Below are 12434 nucleotides of genomic sequence, written 5' to 3'. Positions count from 1 at the left end.
CACCAGTGAAGGTACTTGAATGCCAAAGTGATTGACAGGTTCTTTATACTTCACAAGACAGAGAAAGATGAGCTTCCTGCAGACAGGAAAGCCCAGACCCAGAAACAGATCAAGAAGAATGTTGCTGCTCAGTTTTGGTTCGATAATATCTAAAGGTAAAAGCCCACTGGGAGGCTCTTGAGAGGAAATGGCTAAGAGGAGCAGGTAATAAAAAAGACAAGTGAAGGAACTTTACACTATACAGAAGAGCATGCTTTAATAAAAGCACACCATCAAAATTCCCACCTTTGCAAGCATTGTATTCTTTAAAGGGGATAGACGTTTTCTAACATAAACACAAATTATATGGATTGGTGATGTTGTGATGTACCATGAATCTATGGTTATAAAATATGTATGCATATACTTAATATAGCTCAAGTGTAAACTGCCTTTTAGATAGAATTTGCAGGTTATAAGAAGTAATGCAAGAGAATTGACAGTGCGAGTTGAAGGATGAGCTCCAAAGACTTTCACGCAGTCGGTTAACTGTTTTTAGAGCAAGGGCGCATTGGTATGAATGGCCTCTTAGTCAACCTGCTTTACCAAAAAAAAAAAAAATTATTTGCTGGTGAACAGAATGGTTATCCTGATCCACCAGCATAGACCAGCATAGAAATTCATAGACCCAAGCTGGTCTTTTCAGAATAGTCTTGACATGTTTCATTGAACAGGCAATATTTAAACACAGCCTCACTTTCAAGAGCATCAGAGAGTTTAGGGCAAGTCCAACACACAGTCTTAAAGTTGAAAGATATGCAGTTTTCTTGGTTTTGGACTATGGTATGAGCAGATGGCTGGTCTTTGTGTCTTTGCAGTTTTCCAAAGTCTTGCTCTGTCTCTCCCTTCCTTGATGGATATGGGTGACCTTGCGGTCTACACATGGAGTGATAAAGATAAACTTCAGGATCAGAACCACACATGGGACCACCAGAGACAGCATGTATGCAGGAGGCATCCACCATCGATATGATGTAGGTTTCAGAAATCTATCCCAGCCATGTGTGTGCGGTACAGAGCAGCAAGGTGATGTAGACCAGTTTAGAATTTACAGAGGACAAGAATGGAAAGAGAGTTCAGTTTAACAAACATAATTGTGTACAATCACTGCATGAGCATTCTTAGAGTTTTATATATACAATATATATACTGTATATAATGTATTAAAAAAAAAGTCAGAAACAAATTTTTAAAAACCTGCTGGACCGATTTACTGTAATCTGATCTGTAATCTGATTACAGACTAATCTAATATAAAAGAAGTCTTTTAGCTCATAGCACAGAGGTAAAAGCAATACAGAAAGTAACCAACATAGTCCACATATATAATATAATGTCATATTCTAAACTAATTAGTAACATTTCTGCCAGTGCCACTCAAAGTGATATTTTACAGACTGTGAATGTACAAAACGGAACTCCCTCCAGTTCAGAGAGTTGTTCAAAAATAGAAGGGATGTAATTCCTAACAGGACAAACAGGCTAAATCCAAGAATTCCCATGTAGAAGTAGAAGTCACAACGCCAGGCTACTGTGTTGTCAAACTGGTAGGTTTTATTATCTGTAACCTGGAACTTTTTTAATTGACTTTAAGTAACCAGTGTAAACAGTACATTCTTTAGTCAGTTGTCTTAAGCTGTGTCCCAAATCAGTACTGTACTTCTGCACAATTCTATGCCATTTTGTAGTGTAAGTAATGTGTTCATTCTGAAAATGCAGCGAAGAGTACGATGAGTACCCAGATGATGTACTGTAATTTTTTAACTGAAAGTATGGAGAGTGTAATATTGGACACTTTAAACACTCAGCGGTTACGGCTTGCCCTACGTAGCAGAAGGGGAGGAATTTCCTGGCGAATTATTCCTGGCAAAAACGCTTGCGAAAATGCCACTTTACAAATTTGAGTTGAATGTTTTACCATTACCCCATACTGTGTGGATATGTATGTAATTTGAGATGTAAGTGTCGGGCTAAGGTTGGCGTATGTGCTAAAGCTAGCTCCAACACTATGCATGCCTGTTGATTGAAAAATGCTGAATGCTGCTGTGTAGTAAAAAACCTTTAGTGTTCCATTTGAGACAAGACTTCATACAATATATGGCCAAGTGCATAGTGCACTGTAAGTGCACAGTGCATGGTACATCATTTGGGACACTTTAAACTGTATTTGCATGTTTGTTGATGTTGTATGTGCATATACATCCAGATGAAAACATTTTATACAGCTGTAATGTACTGTTGTTGTTATGACTATTGGAATCTTAAGGGGCTACACTGTGATAAACTGGGGGCCAATATTAGGATAAGTGTGCCTTGGATATTTAAAAGTGTACAACTCACCAGTGTTATAATGTAGACATTATCCTGTAGCGCACATAGTATCTGATGGGAATAACTAAAGTGTAGAGAACATGTAGAAAACTGAATGCCAGAGCTACAAGTCCCAGTTGCTTCCTGCACAGCATCCAGCGGTCAAGCCAATCAGGGAAGAGACTATATTTACTTCCGTTATAAAGCTGCAGGAATCCAGCCAATGTGCCTGGCAGGTAACAGAGGGACAGCATCACCAAGGAGATGATGGGAAAGACCTTATTGGCTAGCGAGATCATAATGCGAAAAGCAATATCTTTATCATTGGTCACACGCTCATAGATAACATCTCTTGTGAGCCCATAGAAGAAGATGAAAGTGGATAGACCAATGGCGATGTAGAGAGGAAGTCTCCAGAGAGGAAAGAGTTGCAGGGGCACGTCTTCCAGCTCAGCAGCTGCTCTGAGGGAGCCTCTGTCCAGGGCAGTGAAACCAAGACTCTGAGTGATGTCTACCACTAGCTGTTTAGCATCAGTCCGGTCACCACAGATAAGTACCTACTCAAATGAAAAAACAAAAAGCAAAATAGGGTGTTGTCATAGGAAATTAATTAAATTAATTTAAAGTTAAAAAAAACTACTCTTGCAACAAGCTACCTTCAAGTAAATTGATTGTTTAGCTTAAAAAAAAAAAAAAACATAGCTGGTTTGCAGCTCTTAGCTCAATTATGCAGCTTTAGCTGAGCTGGCCCTCAGTTGGTTTAGCTGGTCTCCCAGCTTGACCAGCTGATAGGTGCCCAAAAACTCCCAGACCAGCAACCAGTTATGGCTGGTTTAAGCTTATTTTTTCTTCTTAAGCAGGTTGTTTTTGGCTTATTCTAACAAGTTAACATTTTATTGACCTACAATACATTCAATAGTACAAAAGACTCCTTTAATAATTTTCAAAAGCAGTGAAATATCCTCTGGGAATCAAATTTCTTCACAGCAATATGCTGTATAAGCCTGAACATAATTATTTATTTATTTATTTATTTTTTTTTTTTCACAGTCACAGTTGGCCTTTAGACAAAAACAAGAAATTAAAATCAAAACAAGAAATTATAACAAACAGACTGCTTGGCCGGGTTTGACAATTCATTTTTATTTAGACACACTTATTTATATATATATATATATACACACACACACACACACACACACACACACACACACACAAACAGGTGACAGAGAACATACGTAGCGATAATAATAGTTTGCAGGAGCTCAGATTCCATCTGGCCAGTTATTCAACCATCACTTGCTGATGTGAATATGAGTTTCACCCAAAAAAGAATGCGCTTAGGAAGAAGTTGGCCTCATTTCAAAGACGATAGGCAACTATAATGGACTATTAAGACATGGACACAGACGCTTAATGTATATAGGCCTACACTTACATGCATATTCATGCCTCTTTTGAACAGTGTGGAGTTATATGTTGTCCTTTTTGTTTAACCCTTAGGGGTCGACGGACGCATCGGCGCGTCCTGCTGGATCTTTTCCTTATAACAGCGGAAACAACTTAAAATACTCCATCATTTTTGGGCATACAGATAAGTGTAAGACATCATTAGAGACTATAAAGGGTCTACTTTTATTTGTGTACACTCACAATAACAACAAAACTTTGTGCTTTTGTAAAATAAAGAAAATAAACAGGGTGCGCTTTCAGCCATCTCTGTCTCCACGAGCATCTTTCTGAAATACGTCACAAAAATGAACTGAAACTCAGCGAATACTTATCAGACAAACATGAAACATATGTCTAATGAAAGCATAAAATGTCTTCTTTTAAATAAAACAATTCAAATTTAAAACAAATATTCTCCTGCAATGTAATCTGTATGAAACACATGTATGTACAGTTTCTCTTGGCTCAGCTAATTATCGCTAATGTGATCCCACCCACACGCAGAGGGCACTATTCATACGGTAATGTGCTGAAACGATCTATGCAAATGGTAAATGCCCCCAACAGTGCCTTAAAAAGCATCAAGTTCATTCACTTTCCTGTGCGTTTGGAAGACGGCACGCTACACAGGTGAGGAAGCTCCTGGATAGTGATGAAGAGTTCACATTTTCCTCAGAAGAAGAGCGGGACTCCGACGATGAACGTTTTCATTTTGAAGAGCGACTTGATCCAGCCGAGGATACAATTTCGGATGAGTAAGTCTTTACTTACATTAGTTGACATGCTATTTTATATAAACATGAACATATTTTACTAGTTGGACTATTTCCAGACTTGCCAGCCAGTATTCAGAGTACTGAAATTTGAAATATGTCCTAATAGGCAAGTTTTAGTTACATTTAAATGTTGTTTCGGCTAAAGCAGGTATTTAAATTGTATGCTGTATGATATAAATATGATATGTAATATGATATCAGAAGACTACAAAGGACAGTTTGGACTGCTGAGAGGATTATTGGTTGCCCCCTGCCCCCCCCCTTCAAAAACTAAACACTTCCAGATTGAGGAAAAAGGCTGGAAAAATCACTCTGGACCCCACTCACCCTGCCCATTACCTTTTTGAACTGTTGCCATCTGGCCGACGCTTCAGAGCTCTGAGCACCAGAACCGTCAGGCACAGGAACACTTTTTTCCCACAGGCTATCCATCTCATGAACAGTTAAATTGCCCCATTGAGCAATAACTATGTGCAATACACAGTTTAGTCTTTTTTATATTTATCCAACATATCCAACCTCTTCTGCCATTTCATTCATCTAAAAAAAAACAAAAAAAACATTTGCACTGTACATAACAGATTTGTATTTTGCACTGTACATAACAGATAACAGATTTGTATTAGATTTGCACAACGTTTGTGTATGTGTGTATATATGTACAGTATGTCTGTGTGTGTATGTTCGTATGTGTATAACAATTTTGTATTTTTTATTATTATCTATGTCTTGCTGCTGTTTTTGTATTGTTTTTGTATTGTTATACACTGGAAGCTCCTGTCACCAAGACAAATTCCTTATATGTGTAAGCATACTTGGCAATAAAGCTGATTCTGATTCTGATATAAAAATAATATGAATGAATTTAGATTATATTTTAACTAGTGTTTATGCTGCCTCATTATCATCAAATAAGCAAATATCTGTTCGGGTGTAAATGTGTAAAATGTGCAAATCAGCATATTACAATGATTTCTGAAGGATCATGTGACACTGAAGACTGCAGTAATGATGCTGAACATTCAGCTTTGATCACAGGAATAAATTGCATTTTACAATATATTCAAATTGAAAACAGTTATTTTAAATTGTAAAAATATTTCACAATATCACTGTTTGTGCTGTATTTTGGATCAAATAAATGCAGCCTTGGTGAGCAGAAGAGACTTCTTTTAAAAACATTAAAAAATCTTACCAATCTAAAAAGTTTAAACAGTAGTGTAGGTCTAAAGTTTTTAAGTAAAGTTTTTATTTAAAGAAAATGTATAGTCAGATTACTTCTTTTAACTTAAACTTGATTTTGTGAATAAGCTACAAACAATACATTCAATCTTTAAGTCTCCTCAGATTCATTCTCTCTCCATCACATTCCTCATTGATAGGCCCAGGGGAGGGGTCTTTGTCTCCTCAGGTGTGAATCACATCAATATTCATGATCATCCACACCTCCTCGCATATGGCCTTTCTAACACTAAAAGTGTCTTACAAAAGTTAAATGACTATATTGTTTTGTATGAATGAGTGATCAGGATGATTTTCACATCATTTTGTAGCAAAAACTCTAGGCTACAAGATCCAGTTCTCAAAAGTCTTGTGAACAAATGTTTAGTATGTGTTATATATATCATTTCAGTGACTTAAAATTTGTGTTTTTTCAAAAACCATGCAAAAGTGTTATTTTCTCAAAAATACAAACATGTACATACATGTTGCTCACATATTATTGTAGCCCAGTTTGTGCTGAATACAGTGTTATCAGACTTTAGCCATTAATATGTTTTTAAGCAACTAAAAAAAGCACAAATGTCAAGGCATGTCAAAACTTCTCCAGGGCCCAAAACACCCTCAGACCCCAGTCTGTGATGTGTTAGCTTATATTTAGCTGCCTTTCAATCGAGATAAGCTATTTGTTAAGTTTTATTGGTCATTTTTTAATGTTAACAAAGCCTATATGTCCATTCAAAGCTGTTATGGGAGACAGAGTTAGGCTGTTTAAACAATTCTCTGTTCAAATTTATAGCTGTGCTTTGCCCTTGTTGCTTGAATGATTAACAATATTATGCAGCATTTTAGGATTGATACATGGTAATTTACCTGGTTTCTGTCTGGCTTAATCATTCTCTGTCACTAATGTACGGGTCTTGGAGCCTTTTTTTTCTTAATAATAATTCAATTTAGATTGGACTGCCGACCCTGCTGAAAAGACCAACATTGCTGGTCACCAGGTAATATTGTGTTTTGTGTGCTGGTCCCCCAGCATGGGATGCTGGAAGTATCCCCACCAGGCTTCTTAACTAGCTTTACCAGCTTCACCTGCTACGTTTTGCTGGTGAAAAGCATGGCTTAGCTGGTCCACCAGCTACCAGCATCAAACCAGCACTAATCAGCATTAACCAGCATGAGAATTGCATGCTGGTTAAACTGTCCTATGTAACAGGGTATTTTGATTGCTAATTACAAAACATGTCAGTGTGTGTTTGTTGGTGCATTAGGAAAAGAATGTATATATGTAGCCGGTGGGTTGAAAATAATCAGGACACAAAATTATTTTGGAGGGGTTTTATCTGATGGCTGTTTATAAAAAATAAAAAAAAATAAAAAACAGCGGTCCATGGGGCCCAGTTCCTACATGTGTGCACAGAACGTGGCCAAACTTCACACATGCAATCCATATGCATCCCAAAGAATTCTCAACCGATGAACAAAACTGGGAGCTCTCTTGCACAGTGCATGCACAATGTTTGCTGTCACATTCTAACCAGCACGCATGTGTGAAACACAGCGAGCGTCACAAACTCTGGTCTTAAAGGGACCACGTCCAATTTATGACCAGAGTTAAATTACATGAAATTTCTCCACTTGGCTACATACTGTATATATATATTTTCAATATTTATCCTTTTCTTGTATATGTCTTTTTACCTGTCTGTTAGCATTCTGTCTCCCCAATTATGTGTGCATGTGGTTTTGAGTTCTGTTTGTATGTGTGTGTGTGTGTGTGTACTGTACTTCTCAGCTACAGTTAAGGGACAAACTTGTTCACAAAAAGTGAGCTAAATCTGACAAAACCTTCCTTTTGGGGATATTCAGGAGTGTCCTCATTTGGAAAAACAATTATTATTATAATTTTTTTAAATTCTTAAAATGAAAAGTGGGGGGGGGGGTTATTCTATAGTAATTATAATTAATGTTATGTATACACAATATACAGTCTAAGGTATATTGTCACTTAGATTGCTAAACAAACATGAACATCTGTGTATTTACCTGTATGTTGGCATCTAGTCCCCCAGTGTGCAGTGCCCAAGCTGAGATGTTGTTGAATTCTTTGACCACAGTTGTCCCTGGAATCAGCCTGCTTAGGTACTCTGTGTTATATTCAGGGAACAGACCCCTTTTGAGATTATTGCTGATGTCTACAAGGACATTTCCCTCGAGATCAGAAGCCAGGGAGCTCAAAAATCCATAGTGCTCCCTCTGAACAGCCACAAAAATCACATGTGCCTTGTGAGCTGCATGAGTTGCATGAGTCATGACCTTTGAACCCTTGGGCAGCAATGGACAGTTTTTTGAGGTCTCGGGATCCATATACAACACTGAATACCGACTGAAGCAAACAAAGCCCCAACGAGCGTCCAAAGTCACCTGTTCCAAATATACACACTGTATCAGGTTTATTCTGTGTCTTTCCAGGTTGGTCCATCATTGCAATTGAGTCTGACTTCATTTCTAAAAAAAAAACAAGAGAAGACACAATAAACCATAAGGGAAATAAACTTAGCTGTGAAAGTCTCAAGTAATGCCTATTGCAAAGTGCATACCAAATACACTTTTGTTGTTGTCTAGTTTCCAGATTCAGTACAAGCTCTCTGGCTGTAGATGATTACATTTCTACTTGAGTGATTTAAATGCTTGTTTATTTTTTATTTTTTTTGTAATCAAATTTAATTATGGTCTTCAAACACTACATTTGGCTGCACCAGTTAATTCATGGTTGATTGTGCACTCTAAAAGAGCATAGATTGATATATTGCAAATTAAAATGATTACAATGTAAGGGCAAGAAAAGACTTAAAAATATTATTTAAAAAAAGAAGAGGAAGAAAAAAGAAAAACAATCCAGTATCAGCATATTTGTAAATGTATCAAAAGCCTTTTGAAATCTACTCAAGAATCAAAGAATACTCACAGGTAAAGCTGCAAGGGATTTGTTTTCAGGAATGTGTGCACCAGTTCTCGGTAAAATCCACAGATCTTTGTTTGAAGAATTAGATCCTCTTAAATCTTAAAAGATCTCACTTTTTGAATTTGAATTTTTTTGCAGAATTTAGAATTTTGGGAGTGAGTCAGTTTCCCATCTGTATGAGTGTGTGTGAATGCGCACATGTTTGATGAGGTATTTATTTATGAGTCTCTGAACTGCCCACAGCTCAGTGGGGGTTTAGATTTGGGAAGAGGGAGATTGTGTTGATAATGGATGAACTCCAATGTGGGAAACTCCAGAATAACTGTGTTGAACTGTTTGTCTGTTGAAGGCACAGTGTGTTTGTTTCATTTTACCCTGTTTTTCATCTTTTTTCAACCGCACCTATCATATCGCTTCTGAAGACATTGATTTAACCACTGGAATCTTATGGATAACTTTTATGCTGACTTATGCGATTTTTTGAGCTTCAAATTTTTGGCACCCATTCACTTGCAATGTATGGACCAAAAGAGTGGAGAAATTCTAAAAATCTTCATTTGAGTTGAGCTTCTTTACTATGATGTGGTGTCACTGTACTCTCTGTGGGATGGAAAATGAGAACTGAGCACTCTTTATTCGCTCTTACTAAACAGTGCATGATAGTAGTATTGTATATGAAGATTAAAAACATGGAGGATATTTCTGTTTACTCGCAATGGGATTGGCAGGAACATGATGGGACTGATATACATAAGGAGAGTGAGAACAAAGTGTGGTGGCGTGTTACTCTCTGACAGCTTGATGAACATGGATTTCAATTCCACACGTAGTCATGTTTTTGGAAGAGCTATCTGGAGATTACAATGATTGTGTAAATTATTTACAGACACTAAGCTTATTACATAATTGATCCAAAGAGCTTGAATTGCTTTCTGTGTTGATACATTTGACTCGGAGACAACAGAAATGGCTACAACATCAGAAAAGATTTTGGTCGAAATATGTTCTTCCTGGCTTCTGTTGCTGAGAAATTTCACCATTATAAATTCCTCAGTTTGTTTTGTATGAACAGAGAATGTTTGTCCTCTCTCTAGTGTGATGTTGTGAGACAATAAAACTTCAAGCACACCAGTTTTGGCTGTATCTAGAAAAGAGAACAGTATTCTTCTGTAAGGAAATTCCAAACAGTCTTATTTTGCCACTGTTCTGAGAGATGATCCAACAGAACCTCTGATAGCGGAAGGGGGTGACTGGAATTTTTTTTTTATCTGTTCAAGGAACATATTGTAACATTGGGAATGTTTTTGGAGCTATGTTTAAAAGGTCAGGTAACAAATTGAGATTAAGATCAGAATTTCTGTCTTAAAGCAGCCCGGACCCCAAGGGCAGACTGGCCATTGGGAGAACCAGGACCGGTGGGCCGGCCGCGAAACAGGGCCAAATGGGCCACCGCGTTATGCAGAACTGGGCACAAAACAGCGCCGCGATATGCCGAAGGGGGCAGCGATATGCAGACAAGGACAGCGTCAAACACCCCCCCACAAAAAAAACAACAACTTTTGGGCCACTTTCTATGTAAAATCCCAGTGGCCCCAAAAGGTATTTGGACACTTTAGGACACGTAAGGCAAACTTATATGAATTTCACTGCATTAAACACAAAATATCAAAGCAAATGTAATCTGCACACATATAACTAAAGGTTTATATGTCCATAAACAATGGACATATGCCACAAAATTGACAACCAGAAATGTCCAAATACTTTTTAAAGGATGTTCAATACAAGTTTAGCCTAATTGATAGCATTTATGTATATATGTAATAATGTTGATTATCACACAAAATAAATTATATTTGTCTGTTTCCTATAGCTACACTATGTAAGACTTTTTTTTTTTTTTTTTGATTTTTTTTTTGTTAGAAATGAACACCAACTTCTAAACCATGTATTTTCCTTACCCTGATTCGCTACGGTAAGCCTATAATAATTTATACTTTAGAGCTGTTGGAATGGATTTGGCAGGAAATTGCATACTTCCATCAGTCATCTGTGCCTGTTTACGTCACATCCGTAAATAAAGAGAAGGCCCAGCTAGCTACTACAGCACATGTATATGTGCAGTGATAGAAGTGGTAGTTTGAATCTGACAGCTTGTAGCCACAACAAATGAGTGAAAATGACCATGCATCAATCAAAAAGGCAACCCTCTGGGGAATCATCTGTTTTCAAAATAAAGAAACCTCAAACCGAAAAGAGTCTGCAAGCAGAAAGGGAAATCGACAGAGCCCGTAATAGAACATGAAACAACATTGGCTTGGCTTTTTCATTGGTGGCGACAACTCCGGGAAAGGATTTAAAACTGACCCAGAGATGGAGTTTTTCTCGCTCGACAGGCAAGACATTTTATTGGACCCATAAAATTGAGACAGGTCTGGATTGTTTTATTGGACTGTCTCTTAGTGTGGTAGTTTGTTGTGTTAACCACTCAAATTGGGCATTTAATTATGGATTGTGGTACTGCAGTGCTTTCTGAGAAAGGACAATGGGAAGAAATTTAAATTTATGCTGGTAACAACACCAATCTTTAAACCAGTTACTACCTTGGTCTAATTGCTTGCTAGCCAAGTTATAATTTCATCCGTTTGCACCGTTTCCACTGTTTGACTTCATCTGATTTGACTAGCAATCATTGTCTAATATTATCATTGCCTAATTTATTTTTTGAGGGTTGGGGGTGAATTTTGTTGTTGTTACTGATATTCACTCAATGTTGATCACCTGTAACCATGGTTACACAGGTGGTATTCAAACCATCAAATTCATCCGCGCAGAGGAGCAGAGCCAAAGCCCGACTGACATAATTACCAAAAAAAGTGTGCCTCCGCAAGTAACTTGCAGTTCTATGCCTCAACCGCTAGAGGGCCAAAAGTTACATAGTTACAAAAAAAAAAGGTTAGAGCTGGTACATAAATTATATTACACCCTTGTGTTAATTTACCTGTAAAATAGTCTAAATTTGTAATTTTTAAAACAATTTTATTGGGACTTCTGGTTTAGGTGGATGAACTTCTAGATATTCATCACAGACTCTAGTCCTTTTTGGATGGCTTTTTTTTTTTTTTTTTTGTGGTAATCAGCATTATGCTACAAATGCTTTCAATATAGCTTAACTTGTATTGATACATAAACTTTCCCAATAGTCATACTATATTTTATTTCAAACCTACAAAAAATATTTTGTAAAATGTTTTGCTTGAAACATGCGAACCTGCGAGTGGTGTTTGATGACCAGCTAAACTTCACTGGCTACATCTCATCAACCACCTTGCAGGTATGTGCTTTACAACATCAGGAAAATCAGACCTGTCCTGTCTGAATATGCTGCGTAGCTCCTGGTCCAAGCTCTTGTCATATCAAGACTTGACTACTGCAATGCTTGGTTGGCCAGCCTATGCACTAGCACAATTAAGCCACTGTAGTTGTCCAGAACATGGTGGCATGTTTGGTCTTCAACATACCAAAGAGGACTCATCACTTTCCTCTTGATCTTACTCAACTGGCTGACTGTAGCTGCTCACATCAAATTTAGAATTAGATTTTGGCCCTCAAAACAGTAGATGAAACAGCACCCTGTTACTTCAATTCACTCCTCCTGGTTTATGTCCCCT

The 12434-nt window shown here is 37.4% G+C and overlaps 1 pseudogene; it reads right to left on the bottom strand.

The window, feature by feature from the left end:
* Positions 1 to 817: 817 nt before the first annotated feature.
* On the bottom strand, positions 818 to 8304 carry LOC127453412 (metalloreductase STEAP4-like; annotated as a pseudogene).
* Between the last annotated feature and the right edge of the window lie 4130 nt (positions 8305 to 12434).

Source organism: Myxocyprinus asiaticus, chromosome 15 (assembly GCF_019703515.2).
Source record: "Myxocyprinus asiaticus isolate MX2 ecotype Aquarium Trade chromosome 15, UBuf_Myxa_2, whole genome shotgun sequence".
Lineage (NCBI taxonomy): Eukaryota > Metazoa > Chordata > Actinopteri > Cypriniformes > Catostomidae > Myxocyprinus > Myxocyprinus asiaticus.
This window is presented reverse-complemented; position numbering and strand designations above follow the sequence as displayed.